Here is a 23,014-nt window from a genome sequence, read left to right on the forward strand (position 1 = left end):
CTGTTTACCGATTCAAATCCACAAATGGCAATCAAGCCATCGGTCTTCACTAAAAATAAAAGTGACAGGATCATTTTATATTTCAACAGGCGCATCGGTCTCCCTACAATGCTCGGGTTTATCCTGACATGCTGACAGGCCACTGAATCCATGGGCCTAATCAACATTCATACCTGCAGCCTCTAGCTCAGGTCTAGCATGGGAGAAAGGACTAATAGCCAGGTAACAGCACACACATACACACACGCACGCACACACACACGCACACCAACACCCAAACACACACAGCCTCTGAGCATCAGATGAAAAATTATTGATCTGACTGTGTGTGCAAATGTATGAGCGTTCTCCCTTCCACTCACCTCGGTGGCCAGCATGCATCTAAATCCATCAGGGACTGCAGTGCATTAGGAAGCCTAACCAGGATGGAAATTCAGACTGGAGAAACAGCCTTGGCATGCAGTATAATGGCTATACTGTATGTCACTTGTTTATGTGTTAGCTAGTGTCTAAAGTCTAAAGTGCCTTACATATGGAATGCACACACACACACACAGTCACACACATACACACACACACAGAAATGCACACACGCACACACATAGACACAGCTTTCCAGGCACAGATCTCCCTACCGCACTAAATCCTAACTTTAACCATCAGGTAGGAAAAGCGTAACACTGACCTTAGGCTGTTATGGTGACCGTATTACCGCCACACTGGCGGTCGCTGTCAAATTCCATGTGACCATTTAGTCATGGTAAGTAGGCTTCTCCAAGCTCTGATGCTGCTGATGGTCATTAGTAGCCTACCAAACCTGCTAACTGCCTGGTACTCAGCACTCTATTGTCCCACTAATCACTCTGACATCAATGCAAATGTATTTGAAAAATCTAATCAAACACTTCATGAGAGCCCATGAGCTCATGTTGCACAACATTTCTATACGATATTCAATTGCGTGACAAAAACGAGTGATGGCCTCTATTAAAAAGAGGATCCCATCAGCTTTCTATAGGCTTGGATGACTATATTTATTTCTCAACTTTCCTAATATTAAGCACATTGCTTCTCTTTACAACAGAAGTGTAGTCTACCTGGTTGGCATGAAAATTCGGGTCTCATCCCGTGTGATAATCAGTGTGCTTGTGTTATTTATTCGAGGTACTCTTTTGTTTGGGTTTCAACCCTGTCTGTTGTGTATGTGTTTGCTTGGTCTTTGTCCCCGTGCCTGTACACAGCACGCTGTAATTTGGGTAAAGAAAAAAAAACGATTAAGTATTCCTGCGCCTGTCTCCCGAATCATTCATACCAACGAGACACACGCTATTTAAGTACATAGATGACATGTATTTTTTCCCCCTGTTTCGAGACAGGTGCATGATAATGGTGCATTCTAAAACAACAAATGTCAAACATGTATTATTTTGTATATGTAAAGACAAGATTCAACCAATAATAGTCTGATGGGTGACAATATTAGCCTATCACACCTATATGTTTTAACAAGGTCAGTATCACACCTCATGTAGCCTAGCCCATAGACCTATATGCTTTAATAAGGTCAGTATCACACCTCATGTAGCCTAGCCCATAGACCCATATGCTTTAATAAGGTCAGTATCACACCTCATGTAGCCTAGCCCAAAGGCCTATATGTTTTAATAAGGTCAGTATCACACCTCATGTAGCCTAGCCCATAGACCCATATGCTTTAATAAGGTCAGTATCACACCTCATGTAGCCTAGCCCAAAGGCCTATATGTTTTGATAAGGTTGATAAATTGGCCAAATAACTTTTAAAAATGAAGCACATTAATCTGTTTTACAACCAGTGTAGAGCCTAACTGGTATACAATGCATCTTTATAAGAAAGCATTACTTGCATAATCACATTTGTGTTCACTTTAGAGAATGGTATCTTACCACTAACTGATTGCATTTTGGAACATTTGCGCTTATAGCCTACTGCCGTGTGTGCATTGCTATATTTATAATGTGAAAAAGTAGCCTAATAGTTTAGCAACATTTTAAGCTAAACGTTCTGATCTGTTGCATCAGCCTCATAGCTTTTAAAAGTTCAGCCTCCAGTATTTATGCTGCAGTAGTTTATGTGTCGGGGGGCTAGGGTCAGTCTGTTATATCTGGAGTACTTCTCCTGTCTTATCCGGTATGCTCTCTCTAATTCTCTCTTTCTCTCTCTCGGAGGACCTAAGCCCTAGGACCATGCCTCAGGACTACCTGGCATGATGACTCCTTGCTGTCCCCAGTCCACCTAGCCGTGCTGCTGCTCCAGTTTCAACTGTTCTGCCTGCGGCTATGGAACCCTGACCTGTTCAGCGGATGTGCTACCTGTCCCAGACCTGCTGTTTTCAACTCTCTAGAGACAGCAGGAGCGGTAGAGGTACTCTTAATGATTGGCTATGAAAAGACAACTGACATTTACTCCTGAGGTGCTGACTTGCTGCACCCTCGACAACTACTGTGATTATAATTATTTGACCATGCTGGTCATCTATGAACATTGGAACATCTTGGCCATGTTCTGTTATAATCTCCACCCAGCACAGCCAGAAGAGGACTGGCCACCCCTCATAGCCTGGTTCCTCTCTAGGTTTCTTCCTAGGTTTTGGCCTTTCTAGGGAGTTTTTCCTAGCCACCGTGCTTCTACACCTGCATTGCTTGCTGTTTGGGGTTTTAGGCTGGATGTCTGTACAGCACTTTGAGATATCATCTGATGTAAGAAGGACTATATAAATACATTTGATTTGATTTGATTTTTATGCTAGTGGTTGTATTAATTTGGGATCTATCACATCCCACAACTGTCCCAGACTATGTTTGGAATATTTATTTCTCGCAGGACAAGTCTACCAATAGAATAGGTCAACTTTTGTACTATGGGGGATAGTAGATTGACATAGGCTAGTGCTTCTGCTGTTTGTTAGGTCTACTCATCTTGTTGGCTGACGAAAAGTAAATGTGGACAGTTCTTCCAACATCTTCAATATGCACCTTGGACACACACAGTTGCAACTCTGATGTGTCTGTCTTCACTTGTAGCCTGTGAGAAAGACCGGCGATGCCTGTGAGGACCCGATCATGTGACAGGCATTGGCTAATAGGAAATTAGATATCTGAGAAAGCCATGTGATTCAGAGGCGCTTCAGAGCACGCAGCTGGGAGAAGGGAATTATAATTATTATATTCAGCCCAAGCGCACAACGGAAAATGGCAGCAAAAGGCATGGATATTTTTAGAGGCATTATCAAGTGCTTGTCAAATTGTGAATGAGAGACTGATGAAGTGTGTGCAGTCTGCCTAAAAAACAAAGAAGAGCTTTTTTCAATCATCACTAGATTTGCATCATGCAGTCTTACAATGTACTCAAAATCAAAACATATAGCCCAACATTTGTATCATACCTACAGTTCCATAAATAACTCTAAATTAAGCATATACTGTAGGAGGACCTGTTACTTTGTTAAAACACTCAACACAGAATGTGCACACTCCCTCAAATCGGTTGGAGAAAATATCCTTTCTATTTTATTTCGCTATGTTCAATTGCATTCTTCATACTATAAAATAATGCCACAGAATTCTAAGCAAATCTTGTCTGCTAAATTAACTAGTGTAGCCCACAGCAATATGGCATAGCCAGATCAAGGCCCAACATAAGATCAAGCTTTTCTGTTCTGCTGAAATAGACATTTTCTTCATATCATGTTTCTTTAGACCTGTCTAAAATAAATAATGGGTGTATTGTGATGGTGTAGGCTATATTAAATGGATTTACTAAACTTTTTAAAATGTATATGTTCCAAAGTTCTGCATCAGTCGCTTGTAGGCTATGCGTGGAAGCCAGGAGATGCTAAATGTTTTTATTCTAATTACAAGTCAATTACCGTGAGACCGGCAGTTATTTGCTTGACAATCACCGGCCGACAACATTTCATGACCGCCACAGCCCCACACACACACACACACACACACACACACACACACACACACACACACACATTTCAGACAGAAGATGTGGTATATTACTCAGAAAATATATACAGTATATTACCCATTTTCAAACAGCCCCTTACCTTTCATGCGACCTCAAAGCACATATAATTCACAGACATGCCTGTTAGAGGAATTCTAAATTCCTATATGTTTTGTAGCCAAAACCAAATTCACACTCTTATCTATTTCATAATAAGTTGTAAGTTTATCATTTTGCAGGAAATAGCAAGAGACCAGTCTTAAAAACAGGTTCAGCATTTATTATTGATGAGTACTGACCCAAAATACAAAGAACATTACATTTTAAAGAGAGAACATAAAATGACGTCATCAGTTTCTTACACTCTCTCTGATCCACACAATAGCGCAGTGTCTTCAGGTCTGGAGATCTTCTTCTACTCCCCTCATAAAACAAACATTCCAATCTGTCTAAAAGACATCTTCTCCTCCACTAATGGAACATCAAAGACCATTCTTATCTGTCAGAAAAGATATACCATCCCTCTCCCTAAAACCCGCAAGGTACAGACAATTAATTCGTTTTACCTACATTTTCGGTCCTAGTTTAACCAAGAACCCATACATTTCATACCATAACATAATAGTATTAAAACTTAATGGTTCTAATAATAATGTATACATAATTAATCATTTCAACTATAATTTCCTCCAACAATGCCAAACACACAGTCACCCACACACCAGGGGTTGGAACCAAAATTATTATTATGTTCAGTGTTCCGACCAGAAAATAAAGTTCTGAACCGGTTCGAACCCCAAAAAATGTAACGGTTCATATAGCCCTAGATGCTTTTCTTACATATTTTAGCCTGTGAAATCAACAGAGTTTTACAAAATACCTGATTAATTTACTTGACCGATTAGCACAGATAGAAAACCTTGCTATGGAACGCGTAAACTAGTTGTTTACATGGTTGATTGGTCAGATAACTGCAGGCGCGAGATGCGACGGACCTGAAGGGGGCTGAAGGGGGCTTGGCTTGAAGCACTGAACATCATGACATGATGTGAACTGGAATGTGTTCAGGCTATTCCTAGCATTATAACTTCACCAAATTATAGAATTATATACTAGTCATTAGGAATATTCAAATATATATATATATATATATATATATATATATATATATATATATATATATATAGTTATATATATAGTAACCGTTCTCAAGATTTGTAAATAACAGTTGTAACAGTTCTGTTCCAGAACACTAGAGATCACTTTCGTTCCTGGTTCCGTTCCTCAAATTCTTTTGTGTTTCCTGAATCAGTTCAAACCCCTGCCACACACACCTTAGTGAAACACACACAGCCACAAATGCACACAGGAATCTCCATGAGAGGCTGACATCGCCCACACACACAAACCAGTGAGAGATATTGCCTACTTTGTGAATTACCCACTGCCCTCTAACCAGTACTGACACAGAGTGCCTACGCCATCAGCTTCTGAGCATTAGTCTACTGAGAATACTTGGGTTTCCCCGCCTAATAATACTATTCAGCACTTTTAATTGACTGCATTTTATCATTAATTTCTCAAACGCTGCTGAAATACTGCATGAGAATGTGGTGGGTATGATATGAGGATTAAAGGTACATTTCCATGTTGCTCTTTAACTGTCCATTAGTTTGTTATTAACATGTAATACCTTTGATTTCGGAAAGTATTCAAACCCCTTGACTTTTTTCACATTTTGTTAGGTTACAGCCTTATTATAACATGTATTAAATCATTTTATTTCCTCATCAATCTACACACAATAACCCACAATGACAAAATCATAAACATGTTTATAGACACTTTGGGTAATTTATAAAAATTTTAAAAAAAATGTAAAAATGAAATATCACATTTACATAAGTATTCAGACCCTTTACTCAGAACTTTGCTGAAGCACCTTTGGCAGCGATTACAGCCTGGAGTCTTCTTGGGTATGACACTACAAGGTTGGCACACCTGTATTTGGGGAGTTTCTCCCGTTCTTCTCTGCAGATCCTCTCAAGCGCTGTCAGATTGGATGGGGAGCATTGCTGCACAGCTATTTTCAGGTCTCTCCAGAGATGTTTGATCGGGCTCTGGCTGGGCCACTCAAGGACATTCAGAGACTTGTCCCGAAGCCACTCCTGCGTTGTCTTGACTGTGTGCTTAGGATTGTTGTCCTGTTGGAAGGTGTTCATTAACCTCTCTAGGGTACGTGAGACGGTAGCGTCCCACCTCGTCAACAGCCAGTGAAACTGCAGGGCGCCAAATTCAAAACAACAGAAATCCCATAATTAAAATTCCTCAAACATACACGGATTTTACACCATTTTAAAGATACACTTGTTGTAAATCCAGCCACGGCGTCTGATTTCAAAAAGGCTTTACGACGAAAGCAACCCAAACGATTATGTTATGTGAGTGCCTATTCACAGAATAACACAGCCATTTTTCCAGCCAAAGAGAGGATTCACAAAAAGCAGAAATATAGATACAATTAATCACTAACCTTTGATAATCTTCATCAAATGACACTCATAGGACTTCATGTTACACAATACATGTATGTTTTGTTCGGTAAAGTTCATATTTATATCCAAAAATCTGAGTTTACATTGGCGAGTTGTGGTCAGAAATGCATTGTCTCAAACAAACATCCGGTGAAAGTGCAGAGAGCCACATAAAATGACAGAAATACTCATCATAAACATTGATAAACTATACAAGTGTTTTCATGGAAATATAGATAAACTTCTCCTTAATGCAACCGCTGTGTCAGATTTCAAAAACGCTTTACGACGAAAGCACACTTTACGTTCATGTTGGCTAGCCACAGAAACGCATACAGCCATTTTACAGCCAAGGAGTGTCACAAAAGTCAGAAATAGCATTAAAATTAATCACATACCTTTGATGATCTTCATCTGGTGGCACTCCCAGGTCTCCATGTTAGACAATAAATGTTTGTTTTGTTCGATAATGTCCCTCTTTATGAGCAAAAACCTCCTTTTTTTTTTGCGCGTTTTGTCCAGTAATCCGAATGCAGAAGGCGCGTGCACTAATTCCAGGATGAAAAGTTTTTTTAAAGTATAATAACAGTAGAAAAATGCCAAACGACGTTTAAAATCAATCCTCTGGTTGTTTTTGTCATAAATAATCAATAATATTTCAACCGGACAAGAGCTTCGTCAATAGGAAAGGAGAAACAAGATAGGCGCATTCACGATCAGGGCGCATGGCTGATGAATGGAAATTTCCACTGGCCACTGATTGTAAGTGCTGTATCTCCCTCATTTTTCAGAGTAGAAGCCTGAAACAATGCCCAAAGACTGGTCACATGTAGATGAAGGCACAGAGCTCGTGAAATGGGTCCTAAGTCTTTGTATGGTGGATAGGCTTTCAATGGAAAAACAGCCTTTCAAAATAATAGTACTTCCTGGTTGGATTTTCCACAGGTTTTCGCCTGCCATATCAGTTCTGTTATACTCACATACATTATTTTAACAGCTTTGGATACTTTAGAGTGTTTTCTATCCAAATATCCTAATTATATGCATATTATGGGACTGAGTAGCAGACAGTTTAATTTGGGCATGCTTTTCATCCAACATTCCGAATGCTGCCCCCTACCCTAGTGAAGTTAAGGATCTCCCCGTACTTTGCTCCGTTCATCTTTTCCTCGATCCTGACCAGTCTCCCAGTCCCCACTGCTGAAAAAATCCCCACAGCATGATACTGCCACCACCATGTTTCACCGTAGGGATGGTGCCAGGTTTCCTCCAGATGTGACGCATTCAGGCCAAGGAGTTTAATCTTGGTTTCATCAGACCAGAGAATCTTGTTTCTCATGGTCTGAGAGTCGTTGGGTGCCTTTTGGCAAACTCCAAGCGGGCTGTCATGTGCCTTTTACTGAGGAGTGGCTTCTGTCTGGCCACTCTACCATAAAGGCCTGATTGGTAGAGTGCCGCAGAGATGGTTGTCCTTCTGGAAGGTTCTCACATCTCCACAGAGGAACCATCGGCTTCTTGGCCACCTCCCTGACCAAGGCCCCTCTCTCCCGATTACTCGGTTTGGCCTGGAGGCCAGCTCTAGTAAGAGTCTTGGTGGTTCCAAACTTCTTCCATTTAAGAATGATGCAAAGGGTCTGAATACTTATGTAAATAAGGTTTCTGTTTTTTAAATGTAATAAATAAGGGGGGGCAGGCTTTGTGTTTAGGAAACCCTGAGATAGCTAACTAACTACCACAGAGGCTAGTGTGACTGGCCTGTTTGGGGGGGGGGGGGGGGGTATTGCGTGGGAAGGTTAGTCAGCATGATCTATTGACACGAGCTGGGTGGATATACTGTAGTACTTTGTTTGGGTGTGTATTGATGGGAACAAAGCAGTACAATGTTGGTTAATCACCGACTAGACTAATCCTTCTGCTAATGATGACGACCTTGACACCAGCTTTAGTAGTAGAGGTCCTGTAGACTCATTGGATGAAAGTTTTCAGCTGGGAACAAGCTCATGCTCAACATCATCTAACTTGGAAGAGGAAAAGACTGCATGGGGCTGGCAATAGCCAAAATGTCTTTGAGTCCAAAGTCATGGAGTTCATGAAGTTCTGAAAGACCAGATGCCGTTGCCCAACTTAAGGGGTTCACCAGATCAAGAACATTCAGGAACCTGCCTCAACATTTAGCCAACACAAAATGTAATAAATAAGCAAAAACATTCTAAAAACTTGTTTTAAAAACGATCGAAAAACAGTCATAACCATGTCATATTTACGGTCATAACCATGTCATAACAACTGACATAACTTGTCATAACCTGTCATAACATGGTCATAACACTTATGACCCATATATTTACACCTGTTATGACATATACTGTGTTATTTTATGGCTGGTTGTCACACCTACATTAGAGTGTTTCAAGTTCCTTGGTGTCCACATCACCAACGAACTATCATGGTCCAAACACACCAAGACAGTTCTGAAGAGGGCACGACAACAACTTTTCTCCCTCAGGAGATTGAAAAGATTTGACATGGGTCCCCAGATCCTCAAAGTTCTGCAGCTGCACCATCGAGAGCATCCGACCGTAAGATGAAACAGAAGGTAGTGCGTATGGCCCAGTACATCACTGGGGCCAAGCTTCCTTCCATCCAGGACCTATGTACTAGGCATGTCAGAGGAAGGCCCAAAACATTGTCAAAGACTCCAGTCACCTAAGTCATAGACTGTTGTATCTGCTACCGCATGACAAGCGGTACTGGAGAGCCAAGTCTAGGACCAAAAGACTCCTTAAGAGCTTCTACCCCCAAGCCACAAGACTGCTGAACAATTAATCAAATGGCCACCCTATTTACATTGACATTTATTTTTTCACTGCTGCTACGCGCTGTCTATTATCAATGCACAGTCACTTTACCCATACCGACATGTACAAATACCTCGGTTAACCTGTACCTCGCACATTGACTCGGTACCGGTACCCCCTGTATATAGCCTTGTTATTGTTATTTTATTGTGTTACTTTTTATAATTTTTTTACTTTAGTTTATTTAGTAAATATTTTCTTAACTCTTTCTTGAACTGCATTGTTGGTTATGTGTATTCGGAACTTGTGACAAATAACATTTGATTTGAAATCCACATTTATTCTAATGTACCTTTTTCCCTGCCATGAAGTTTCCTTTCGTTTGAAAATGTGTTTTGTTGTTGTTTTTTCCCCATCATATTTTAAATAACTTGCATAAAATACACTTTATGAAACTGTCATGAAGCACTAGGACCATCCTGTGTCACTTTACTTGGACCAAAAAAAATCACTTTATGACACTGTCAAGAAGCATTATGACCATCATAATCATAGAAGCCAGATAGGCCTATCAAGTTTTGTACATGCCCCTTATGTGAGTCATCAGTCAAAAAGAGGGTGTCTTGTCCTGCTCCAGAAATCGGCTCGTGCATTCATACCAGTCATCAGCAACAGAGCATTGGGGTAGGTGCATGTCTGACATCATTTTGTGCGCAATTACATGATAATTTAATATGGTCAATTTCAGAAAATGTTATATAACATAAATGCACTGTTGACAAGTAGGCTATGGTGCAATGAGATGTTTTGCCTTGTGTGGCAGGTTTTGTGGGTTTTGACACTATTATGTAGGTGTCATAACCTGCCATAAAATAATGCAATACATTTAGGGCAGGTCTGCCCCACCTGTTCTGAGCCCCACCTGTTTAGCTAAAAATAATAAAACATTTCTGTTGCCTGTTTTGCATGTTATTTCGGCATTAATACAAATCACATATCAATTAATAAAGCTGCATATAAAATGCAAGTGTTTCAGCGGGACAGCCAGCGGAAAATACAGAGCGTAGGGGTTGGCAATGTTCTCTAGTTGCGCCATGATTGGCTCAGTGTTCTGTCACTCATGGGGACACTACGTCACCACAAACTCTACGGGGAGAGCTCGAAAATCCAAGCCCCTTGGGTGCTGCCATAGATTTACAATAGAAGTGCCCATCTAAGAAGGTTCAAGGTCATTGGCAACAGATAAAATGACGTCAAATCATGTTATATCTTCCGTAGCTTTGATTGGACTGATCATTCGAACAGCATACTTTCAAAATCTTAACGAGCAAGCTAGACAAGCAGTCGGCATTTATCAAGTCGACAAATCCTTTTCAATGCTTGTCAGAGAGAAATTACCAACCAAACTTATCGGCGCTCATCGGCCAATGGACATAAACATTACACAAGTTGGAAATCACAAATTCAGCAATGAGTGGTTTGGAAGGAATCAATGGCTAACTGCAAGTGTTGCAAAGCAATCACTAGCCTGCTATTCAGTGGAGTGGGTGTGTGGTCCAAGTCTGGGTTTATGGGTCTCTTTTCCAAGCTTAAAAGGATAAACATTCACATGCAACACCATGGGCCAGAAACGTTTGAATACATTGGCCATGCTGTCAATCCAGCATCACTTCTGCCGCATTCAAGGCAACTGGGTACTCTGAGAAAAACTAGCTCCGACTGGGAAAATACGTTGTGAACGGTCATCCAACTCGGATTTCCAAGTCGGGAATTCGGGCCTCTTTCTAGAGCTCCGACTTGAAGATCACTGACATCATGATTCAACCTTGTTTTTTGCCCCAGAGTTCCCAGTTGTCTTGAAAGCACCAGAGAATGCCAGAGTTTGATGACAAAATTCGCCCACAAGAAGGACCGCCGCGCCACCTTCCTGTTCAAGTGAGAATAACACAACAATGTGAGTCCAAAAATGTATTGTACGCTGCTGCATAAATGATGTAATATGCCAGGGAGATATGTATACTGTAGCTAAGAAAGTAATACTAAGTGGATGTTGTGTAGTAAGCTGGTAGTAGCCCATGGGCCTCACCCTAATAATTTGGTCCCTTTCCCCCTCATAACTTAGCCTACTGTTCTGATTGGTGGTGCCCATGTAGCCTATAGCCTGTTGTACAGAAATGTAATCGTTGAATATTGTAAGAGCTTTCGTTGTCTGCTTATACTGTATACCCCCTTCATTTATCCTACGGTTCTGAATTGGTGTACAGGGAGAATACTGTAAGAACGGCCCATGTTCTGAATTCTGTTGGTATACATTTCAATAGTGCTGAACAAATAGTTATAGTGCAATTAATGCATTGTTTAGTGTTGTGTTGTGTAGTGGCTTTGCTGGCATTGATACCCAAACAATTGGGGTAGTTTCCTCACCAAGATTTACATGCTAAAATTGCCACTGGTCACAACAGGTCTAAATAATATGTATTATGGTTAATTGTTTACCTAGCTAGCTAGCTAGCTAACGTTACCTGGCTGGCTGGCTCGCTAACATTACGTGTATGATCTTATTATTTGTATTTCAGAGCCATTTGCTTGGCTAGTTATAGCCAAATTTTAGCTAGCTAACAATGCATCTGGTTGGTTTGCAACCTGCAGATTCATGCAGGGTAGTAACGTCATGATTTGGGATTATGGTTCATTGTTTAGCTAGCTAGCTACATGTCTTAACAAAAGACTCCACTATGCAAGTAACCATTTCGGGTGCGTTCGTAAATTCAGTCTGGGCATCTACTCCAATTTTAGAGCACTATCGTCTGAGTATGCCAGAGAGCAGAATAACTGATGAATTTATGAACGCTCAACACCCATTATGGTCAGTGTCAATAAATATGGCCGGTGTCAGCACAGTTGCAGTCACCAACGTTCTGGATAACATAACAGCCTAACCAGCGCTGCTTAGGCGAGTAATGTTCAGTGAGCTGTTCTCTCATTTGTGTCTTGAACTAGCTAACAAGTTAGCTTGGGTGCTTGACTGCTGTACAGAACACTCGGATCAAACCTTAAAGAAATGGGTGGTGCTAAAGCTTAAGAGGGTGTGAACGATGCTGAATGGGTGTAGACAAAGAAGGGCTCTCCAGTAGTAGTACCAAAAATTCAAAGGCGATTTTCTCAAAAGGGAATTTACACGTTTATCAACGTTCAAAGCAGAATAACTTTCCCGTTGTTCCTCAACTGTAGTATATGATACACTATTTTGTCTCTGCTTTTATCCAATGTAAAAAACAGCATTTCAAATTTTGCTACATAAGAGTGATTTGAGCCGGTCGGTCACATATATGCGTCCTGACAGTGCTATGATCATATTATGACAGGTTTATGACAAGTTATGTCAGCTGTTATGACATTTATGACATGGTTATGACAGTGTCATAATGTGTTACGACGCTCGGCGTCAAGTAAAGCAAACTTTCATTTGTTGGCAAATAAACATGTTTCAAAAAATGAAGTTGGTCAATGTAGCAAATAAGTATGCATAGCTTGCATTCAAGACAAAGTATATTTGCTTTGGAGTCCAAGGTGAGTTTACACAGTAGTATGCAAGAAGAGTTATGGCAGTGTTTCCCAAACTTTGTCCTTGGGACCCCAAGGATACACATTTAGTTTTTTGCCCTAGCACTACATAGCTGATACAAATAATCAACTAGTCATCAAGCTTTGATTATTTGAATCAGCTGTGTAGTGCTAGGGCAAAACCCCAAATGTGCACAAAGTTTGGGAAACGCTATTATGTTATGGCAATGTATGACATATACCTTATACAGTAGAACAAAAATATACTACCAACGCCTATAATAAATACTATAGTTCTACAACGGGAATACTTATGTTGTGTTCAGTGCTTAATTTGAGCCAGATCTTGCCAGAACAGGATCTGGCACCTCTCAGATTTGACTTTGTTTGTTCCGGCACCTATTTGCCCAGATCCGGTACCTCTCGCGGCATGATTTATTAATTATTTAACTGTTTGCACTGTAGTAATGATGCACCGATATGACATTTTTGCCCGATACCGATTTCCGATATTTTCCCTGCCAAAAAAACCCAGATACTGATACCGATAACTGATATTTAAAAAGATGTAACACACACACATTGACGCAGCGGTCTAAGGCACGGTATCTCAGTGCAAGAGGCGTCACGACAGTCCCTGGTTCGACTCCAGGCTGTATCACATCCTGCCGTGATTGGGAGTCCCATAGGGCAGCGCACAATTGGCCAAGCGTTGTCCGGGTTTGCCAGGGGTAGGCCATCATTACAATTAAGAATATGTTCTTAAGTGACTTGCCTAGTTAAATAAAGGTTACACACACACACACCACACTGACCAAAAAGTTATTTTGTTGGCATTTATGTATGTCCCCATTACCAGTAAAACATAACCAAAACCTTTCTTTCACTTACTTGCTGTTTCGTTGTTCATTTGTTCCGTCATTTCATTCTCAACCAGGATTTCTATGGAACACGGTATGGGTCTTTGCGTGTAAAAAAAGAAAACAATGACCAGTAGATAACACTATTTGACGTTGACCAAGCTTGTTGACCAATCAGGACCTGAATATGACTGCACGTCACATAATAATTTAACGCGTTCATACATTTTTTACGTAGTTATTACACAATGATTACACTATCACTTGTATTTCATGTCACAGCGATTCATCAATACGAATTCTAAGATGCTGATAAAGTTGTCTCGCGTACCTGCAGTGCTGGTCATAGAAAAAGCTAGCTAGCTCATGGATGCAAACAATTTTCTCGCCAAAAACATAGCAAAATGACATAATCTGTTTCAGTAGCTATAGTTAGCAAGCTAACTATATAGCTAGGTGTCATCATCTAAAATAACCCTAATTTATAAGACTAATTAATGGTTGTCGGACCGATCTATGTGAAGCTAGCCACAATAAGGGTTAGCCACAATAGTGGACTTTGCGGTTACCTTTCAAAATAAAAGTATGGCATAATTCTACTATTTGTATTCATTTGCATCACTGTCAATGACATACTTTATTTTGAAGGCACATTCCACTATTGTGCCTAATCCTTATTGTGGCTAGCTTCACAAAACATAACTAAACGGTCAAGCCTCACTAGCCAGGTGAAGCTAGATGGCTGCTTATAACGTTAGCTTTGGGTAACAGGGTTAAATAGCTGGCTAGGTATTTACTTTCATGAACTGAAGTTCAATTTCAATAGACGAACAACAAGTTGCAAGCTAGCTAATACTTACACACAAGGATTCCTAAATCATTGCTAAGAATAATGAAAATGACTGCAGTTTCTACTGGTCATTGTTCTCAGGCTGGTTGTATTGGTGCTAGCTAGGTACCAAGCTAAAGCTAGTTACCCCAGAAGTTGCAGTCGAACAAATTATGCTTTATTACCAACGTGGTATTGTAAACACATCGTTTGTGGCCAGTGTTTGCTTGTTTGCAGACTTTTTTGTACATCTTTGACAGTGCTACTGTATCTTTTTTGACACGCAAAGACCCAAACAGCATTCCATAGTATGTATGTCGTGAAGCTAATAGCAGTGATGCTATTACTGTGTAACTCCAATAGAGCAACATCTGAAAAATAGCGCACTTGGTAGTGTGTACCTGTGCTTGACCAATCGGCAATAGCCAAAATCAACCACGACAGAGAACGGTTGATTGTCAAGGGCAATGAATGCCATTATCTTGGCTTTAATGGATTTCACCTTTGAGTTGTCTCGCTGAAATTTTCTTACTCTTTCAAATGACTGCTCGACTTGTTGACTGCTCGATCCACACAGCACACATTGAGGGCTAGGTTATGAATGCTGTGTTGCACGTCTAGCACAACATTTTACGTGGCGTCATTACGTTATATAGGTATGCACGTCAGCTTTGTCATCGGTTTTGCACATGGCGTTAAACTAGACATCAGCCGATACCGATGTTGGCATTTTTAGCTAATATTGGCCAATTCCGATATGGTAACCAATATATGGTGCATCCCTACACTATAGACATTATAATAAAAGCGATCAGCATTAAATCAAGTTGCCTCCTCGTTATTTCTTCCGCCCCCCAGAAAGACCATCATGTAAAAGTGTGGTGATCCTTCTATGTAATAATTCCAGACCTGCTCTCTTATTTGTACATAGAGTTTATGGGAAGTAACTGATCTTGACACAGGTCTTGGTAGTGGTGGTCAGCTAGTGAAGAGTTCCCTACGTAATCACATCACGTAGCCTAGTCTAGTCGTCTCCCTACTGAATTTGAATAGTGGGAAAGCCAAATAAAAAATATATAAGAAAAGGAAATTTAGTTTTTCAAGTCCAAACATCGAGAGAAAGATGGTGAATCGAACCCAGAATGAGCCAGATAACTGTCAGTGTCTGAGGAGAAGAGTGAGGGGCAAACTGATCCTGATGGTGATGCTAATCTCACCAGTTCAGCATCACCACCGGCACCTCCACTAGCTAGTAGGCCTACTAGTGAGTCAGACTCAGCGGGAGACAGGGAGCTGGGGGGGAGGGGGGCAGTGCAATTTGTAATTCAAGAACAAGCAAACATATAACCCCTGGCTTGTCATGCAGAATAATTCAAAGTTGGGCTGTACAACATGCAAAAAGGTAGGGAGCTTGTGTCTAGAAACGACTGGAGGGATTATACTAGCAAAAGAGTGGGTGGAATGTACAGTAAGTTAACATCTTATGCATCAGACGTTAAAAAAAATAAAACAACAAAGAGCCCTCAGAAAAAAGGCTAAAGAGGACACCCAGCTAGTTTTCAGAACAGCCTTAGGAGGCTAAACATCACAGCCACATGCCCAAAGTTGACTCTCAGGAGTTAAATGGACTTAACATGTAGAGAGTCATTGTGGGAGGATTTGAAAACGAAGATATCATTTTTTTCCCCTTTACCTTCACAGCACAGAACAAGTTTGTAATCTGAATATGTGCTTCATATTATCACATTGGCACGAGGCCTATATATTCTCATATGTGTATCCTGTTGTAGCCTACATTGATTTATTCAATTTGAAGTAATAATCCAATATTATGATATTTGTTCTACTGCTACATTGATGTCTTATATGAAAATTATATGAAATTCAGGTTTTATAAACCCCACAGCTGAGTATGTGTGCGTGCATATGGCGGGTGTTCTGAGTGTTGTCACATTTTTTTGCTGTACATTGATGTCTAAAAAAATTAGGCTATAAGATATTCGGACGTCTAAAGTTATTTTAATTAATTAGCACCTTGGAGCGTGCTGTTAGTTTCACCACCATAGATAGTAGGCTACTTGGCTGCTACAGTGTGTTTGACACTTTTTTCTCAATGTGTTCCGGTACCTTAGAGCTAGTCCTAATGAGATGTTTTAGGGCTAATTAGGCTGCTATCTATAACATTAGGCTACATTACATTTTGGGTGTAGCAAACAAAGCTAGCTAGCTCAACTTGGTTTGTAGTGGTACTAGCAAGCCACATTATGGCCGAATCGATCACAAATGTATACTATACGGAACAACACTGCCTAGTCTGAAAAGAGAGCTTACTACATTCATGCTAGCTACCGACAGCAAACCAATTTAACTGTTTGTCATTTGCCCTCCTGGTCTAGCTGGTCTAGGCTGCTGCCGCCAGTTGATCTTGGAGGTTCTGAATAACGTCTCCAGAACAGCTCTATCCATACGTGTGTCGAAATCTAGATGGTCTGTCACACACACACGTTCCATGGGGTCTGCACTGACCCTCTCCAGTAAGAACGGTCTGCAATTGAATTTGTTGCAGCAGAGACATTCCTCTTCTGTCTGCATGGCTGGCCATCACCTGCATAGGCATCACCAGTCTGACCGTAGAGACCCATCACTGCTTGCTGGTGTCGCAATTCCTGTGTTTGCTGTCTCAACTCCACTTCAGCGTATTCCAGCTCAAATTAATATGGCAGTATGTCCCTATGTTAGTGTGTAAAAGAACATAAACAATTGTTTCGTCGGAAAGAAGAATCATCAGAAGCAGACATTGTAATTATTTAGCTAGCCATCTCATATAGACAGTGCACGGTAACATAGCTCCTGTGAACCTGTAGAACCTAGTACCTCTCCCATTTTGAAAGGTCTGCCTTCGAGGGTGGGAACACAATTGGACAGGGAAGGAGGGCTTCCATCAGGCTGTAGTCTTTACAAAGCTAGGGGAAATGAGTCAACCTAGGTATTCTTCAATGTCTTGGCAGATGGGAAGTCCAATGGCCAACCATACTGTATCTACTCGCTGCTAGCGTGATCGTGCAATAGTCAAAACACAAAGGCCACAATAATTGCTAGAAAACATGACTCCATATATTTTTTGATCACAGCAGGCTCAATCAACCAATGAAATCATTGATTGAACTCTCCCGGCGCGAACATTTAAAACATACAGCTATGGTGCATAATTCTGTCAAACACCTCTCATCACTTATAATTATGTAGGGAGACTGGGAAAACACCCCAAATAGCGTGTAGCGGTGAAGTTTCCATTTAAAAATGGAAGCAAATAAAATCCAACTGATTGTGAGTATGCTCTAGGACAAGAACAACTCAAATGTGCAACACACAGATATGAGGTATTGCAGAGATTTGTGAAAGGATCACTGGTCTCTTGAAGGGAAACTCGTGGTTAGGCTAACTGTATTGCCTTAGAATTGTAGGATATATATGGCTTAGCCATCTCTATATTCTCACGCCTGCCTCGTCTTCCCTTCTGACAGCTGCTGAAGCAAGCGGCTGCTACTTCCAACATTAACCCGTTTAATCATCATGCCACCTTTCCATCAACACAACACCACCGTCACAACAATACCACCAGAACAGACGAGATGTATTTTCTATCTAAAAAAAAAGAAGAACTAAACTCCTGTGCTACTTTTCTATCTGTTATATAAAAGGAGAAGAGAAGAGCGAGAACTTACCTGACAAGGTGTCTAGAGGCAGGACACATCAGAGAGCATGGGCTTGTCTTTCACACGATGACAGCAGAGGATCACACAGTCATGTGTGTGAGAGACGCTTCACTCTCACTCCGAATCAGTCTCACTGATGTCAGCTCTCTCTTTTCTTGTCCTTCTTTATTCTCTTCCTTTCCTTTTGTTTTATCCGAACCCTCTGAAGAAGATGGCAATAAAGGGCAAAGGGGAAGATGACAGCAGGATGCTCTGCTCTCTCCAGCAAGACTACTTCTAAGCTCGGCTCAATCTCTCCACTGCAGCACAACAGCCTAGCAGAGCGTAGAGACAGGCAGGCAGGCACTTTCGCTGCCCGTTCACACAGCCTGGTGACGCACAAAATCCGGAACTGGAGTCTGCATCCTCATGGATAATGGAGTGGACTCATTAATAACTGAGAGACTGAGAAGCTGTGCTCTTGACTGGTAGAGCGTCGAGAGGGCTCCTTATCCCAATCTCATTATGGGTTTCTGTCTAGAGTGGAGAATGGTCCTCATTGAAACACTATTAGGATGACATCGCATCAACCACTTTGTCCAAACAAGGACTGCTTACATGGACTGCTTGTTATCACCGTCATCGACAACAGACGTCTTTCTGGTGAGGAGTGCCATGAGGGTAGTGAGACTGACAGACTTCTCTCTCTCTCTCTCTCTCTCTCTCACTCTAAAACACACTCAGACAAAGTAAACCTACTACTAAATTCAAAGAAGCACAGCCAGTGTACTGTATACAGTGCCTTCAGAAAGTATTCAGCCCCTGACTTTTTCCACATTTTCTTAAGTTACAGCCTTATTCTAAAATGGTTAAAAACATAATAAGAATTCTCATCAATCTACACACAACACCACATAAAGACAAAGCAAAAACAGTTTTTTAGACATTTTAGCAAATTGATTAAAAATACAAATCAGAAATAGCTTATTTACATACGTTTTCAAACCCTTTGCTATGAGACTGAAAATTGAGCTCAGGTGCATCCTGTTTCCAATAATCATCCTTGAGATGTTTCTACAACTTGACTGGAGTCCACCTGTTGTAAATTCAATTGATTGGGCATGACTTGGAAAGGCACACATCTGTCTATATAAGGTTCCACAGTTGACACTGCATGTCAGAGCTAAAACCAAGTCATGTGGTCGAAGGAATTGTCCATAGAGCTCCGAGACAGGATTGTGTTGAGGCACAGATCTGGGGAAGGGTACCAAAAAATGTCTGCAGCATTGAAGGTCCCCAAGAACATAGTGGCCTCCATCATTCTTAAATGGAAGAAGTTTGGAACCACCAAGACTCTTTCTAGAGCTGGCCAAACTGAGCAATAAAGGGAGAAGGGCCTTGGTCAGGGAGGTGACCAAGAACCCGATGGTCACCCTGACAGAGCTCGAGAGTTCCTCTGTGGAAATGGGAGAACCTTCCAGAAGGACAACCATCTCTGCAGCCCTCCACCAATCAGGCCTTACTTGTAGAGTGCCCAGACGGAAGCCCCTTCTCAGTAAAAGGCACATGACAGCCCGCTTGAAGTTCACCAAAAGGCACCTAAAGGACTCTCAGCCCATGAGAAACAAGATTCTCTGGTCTGATGAAACCAACGTTGGCCTGAATGTCGGTAAGGACCGATGCCGGAGATGAGAAGCAGGTGCGGGGAGTCAAACATTTAATCAGGAACAGACATGGAACACGACAGGAACAGGGTCAGCACACGGGTAAACAAGGACATATGACAATCAATGCTGAAGACAGGAACAGAGTGGGGAACCAGACAGATATAGGGGAGGTAATGACAGAGGTGATTGAGTCCAGGTGAGTCCAATAATCACTGATGCACGTGACGGGGGGAAGGCAGGTTTGTGTAATGGTGGTGGCAAGAGTGCGTAATGCTGGGGAGCCTGGCGCCTTTGAGCGCCAGGGAGGGGGAGGATCTGCTGAGAAGAATGGGATAACCTCTCCAAATACAGATGTGTCAAGCTTGTAGCGTCATACCCAAGAAGACTCGAGGATGTAATCGCTGCCAAATGTGTTTCAACAAAGTACTGAGTAAAGGCTCTGAATACTTATGTAAATGTCATATTTCAGTTTTCTTAAACCAGTTTTTGCATTGTCATTATGGGGTATTGTGTGTAGATTGATGAGGAAAACAAACAATTGAATCAATTTCAATTGTATGAGAAAGAAATAAAGGCGTCTGAATACTTTCCGAATGTACTGTACGTGTATAATGCACTTGTAGATTGATTTCACTCAATGATTAGTACATACGGATGGTTGTTGTGACTACTGAGACACATCCATGTTACTCATAAGGCCTGGGCACTGTGTGGTTATTGCTGTTTTATTGTAACACATCCTCTCATCAGAGAAATCACTTTCCTCTTCTAGAGTAGTGTGTGTCTGGACTCAGAGGACTAGCTGTTATCGGACCAGGGTTTAGTTGTGTCCTGCCATGGCGGCTCACGGTCGGCCGACAGGCCCTTCAATATTTAACAATGACTAATCGTTCGGAGGAACTTCCGCCAAAATGTTCAAAGAGTCTGGTGGAACAACGCGTCAAACTTGGCCTTCGTTAGCCAATACAGAGAGCCGGGAGAAACTCCCCCTAACCCACTCCCTACGATAGCACACTACAAGCACAGAGACACTCCTCGCAGTCATGTGATTCGCTGAAATTAAATGATGAAAAATACTTTACTCAGTAGATCACTCCCATTGAATTGTATGATCACTCCCACTAAGGCCAACTTTGAGTGGTTGACATCCCAGGCTTACTGTATATGCACTGTGCGCAATAGAATGGTGACAAGGTTAAACAATGACAGACAGAATGGAATACATGTCAGTCCAGATCTATGGCCAGCACAGGAGAGAACCAGTCATCCCCAGAGCATTCTACTGACCTGGAGGAGACAGGATTTATGCCTCTAGCAGAAATGTTCATACTGCTTTCATACACAGGCGTGGTTGGTGGGATCACAGAGAATATTGATATCCCTCAGTGTGTCATGTACACATACACTCTTAGAAAAAAGGGTTCCAAAAGGGTTCATCGGCTGTCCCCATAGGATAACCTTTTTTGGTTCCAGGTAGAACTCTTTTGGGTTCCATGTAGTACCCTCTGTGGAAAGGGTTCAACATGGAACCCAAAAAGTTTCTACTTGTAACTAAACAGGGGTATTCATAAGGTTATTCTATGGGGACAGCCAAAGAACCTTTATTGGTTCTAGTATTACATTTGAAAAAAGCGTGTACAGAAATGATAAAAAAGAGGTTGAGAAAAAGAAGAGGAAGTGATGTCTGGGATGCCTGACTATATGGGGGTCATGACTTGAATTCCTTATAGAGTTGACAGCTTCAATACAACAGACATTACCTACTAATTCAGCATATGTGACCCGTTTCAGGAAACTAGGCGTATGTCATGGATCACTACTTCACACGAGAGCCATTTGAACGTAATCAAAAAAATAATCAAAATACATTTTTTGGTGGAAATGCCTTCTGGAACATGGGAACTTTCCTGTGCCTTAATTACAAACGTGTATGCCGTCTGTAAATACGAATAAAATAGTTAAATTACGAGCCTAGTTGGTTTAGCCAAAGAAAAAGTCAGCAACCTTCCCGCTAGCCATGATTGGCTATCCTATCCAAGATCGCATAGCAGTTCAGACGTCTTTTGTCCTCGTCTTGTCGTGTCCTGTATATATATATATTTACAACTTTTTTCACATACATTTTATTTTTATTTTCCATCAACTCATCTTCTAAACACTCTCCTGCAACCAGCTTCACCAATTTATATTTATAAAAAAGTATTATTTACCTCAGATCTGCAATCCTTCAGGAAGCTAGCCAGAAACTCCAGAAGCTAGCCAGGAGCTAGCCAGAAGCTAGCCAGGAGCTAGCCCAGAAGCTAATCCAGAAGCTAATCAGAAGCTAACCACGGTTTGTGGTCATCGGCTGTCCTTTAGCTCGAAAATCTATCGAAAATCTATCGCCAGTTTTGTACGGCGCAGCGCGGCTCGGAACGGAACATACCGGACCAATTTTTCTCTCCATGTCCCTGGATTTCAACTGCTCTCTGGACATTCATACTCGGATCTCACAGCTAGCTAGCTGCTATCCGTGTGACAGTCGGCTTTCGTCGATTCCGGAGCAAACATCGATTGTTCCGGTGCTAGCCAGCTCCGTCAATCACTCCTGAGTTCCATCATTCACTCCTGGGCTGCAGTCACCTATCCGGACCCGTTTCACTGCCTACGCGGAGCCCCACCGGGCCTTCACAACCGGACTGCCGACGTTATCTACCTGAATGAGATCCGGCTGGCTCCTCTGTCGCGACGTTACCTGAACGCCCATCTGCGGCCCGCTAACCGTTAGCTGTCTTTCCGGCTGCTATCTGAATAGACAATCGGACAATTTATTTATTTGTATTATTATGTTTTCTTCTCGGGCCTCTATAACTATATCTATTGTTCTTATTTTTGTTGTTGTTGTGTGATTTGGATTAATCCCCTCTACCACACGGAACCCCACTAATCTACTGACCGAACGCAAGAGGTGGCTAACAACAGACTCCATCCTATGCTAGCTTGCTACCGGTTGGCTTGGCTAGCTGTCTAAATCGCCGTGACCCTAAACCAACCTCTCCACTCACTGGATGGACCCTTTTGATCACTCGAC

The 23,014-nt window shown here is 41.6% G+C and overlaps 1 protein-coding gene across 1 annotated transcript in view; it reads right to left on the reverse strand.

The window, feature by feature from the left end:
• The window catches only part of LOC110498375 (disks large-associated protein 2-like), a 230,899-nt gene extending 212,084 nt beyond the window's left edge, over nt 1-18,815 (reverse strand). The window contains exon 1 of the mRNA XM_090211454.1: nt 18,308-18,815. The gene's annotated coding sequence lies outside the window, so the exon portion shown is untranslated. The remainder of the gene's footprint in view (nt 1-18,307) is intronic.
• Nucleotides 18,816-23,014: the final 4,199 nt, after the last annotated feature.

The sequence above is a fragment of the Oncorhynchus mykiss genome, chromosome 19 (genome assembly GCF_057628025.1).
Source record: "Oncorhynchus mykiss isolate SJ-2025 chromosome 19, ASM5762802v1, whole genome shotgun sequence".
NCBI classification, from domain to species: Eukaryota; Metazoa; Chordata; class Actinopteri; order Salmoniformes; family Salmonidae; genus Oncorhynchus; species Oncorhynchus mykiss.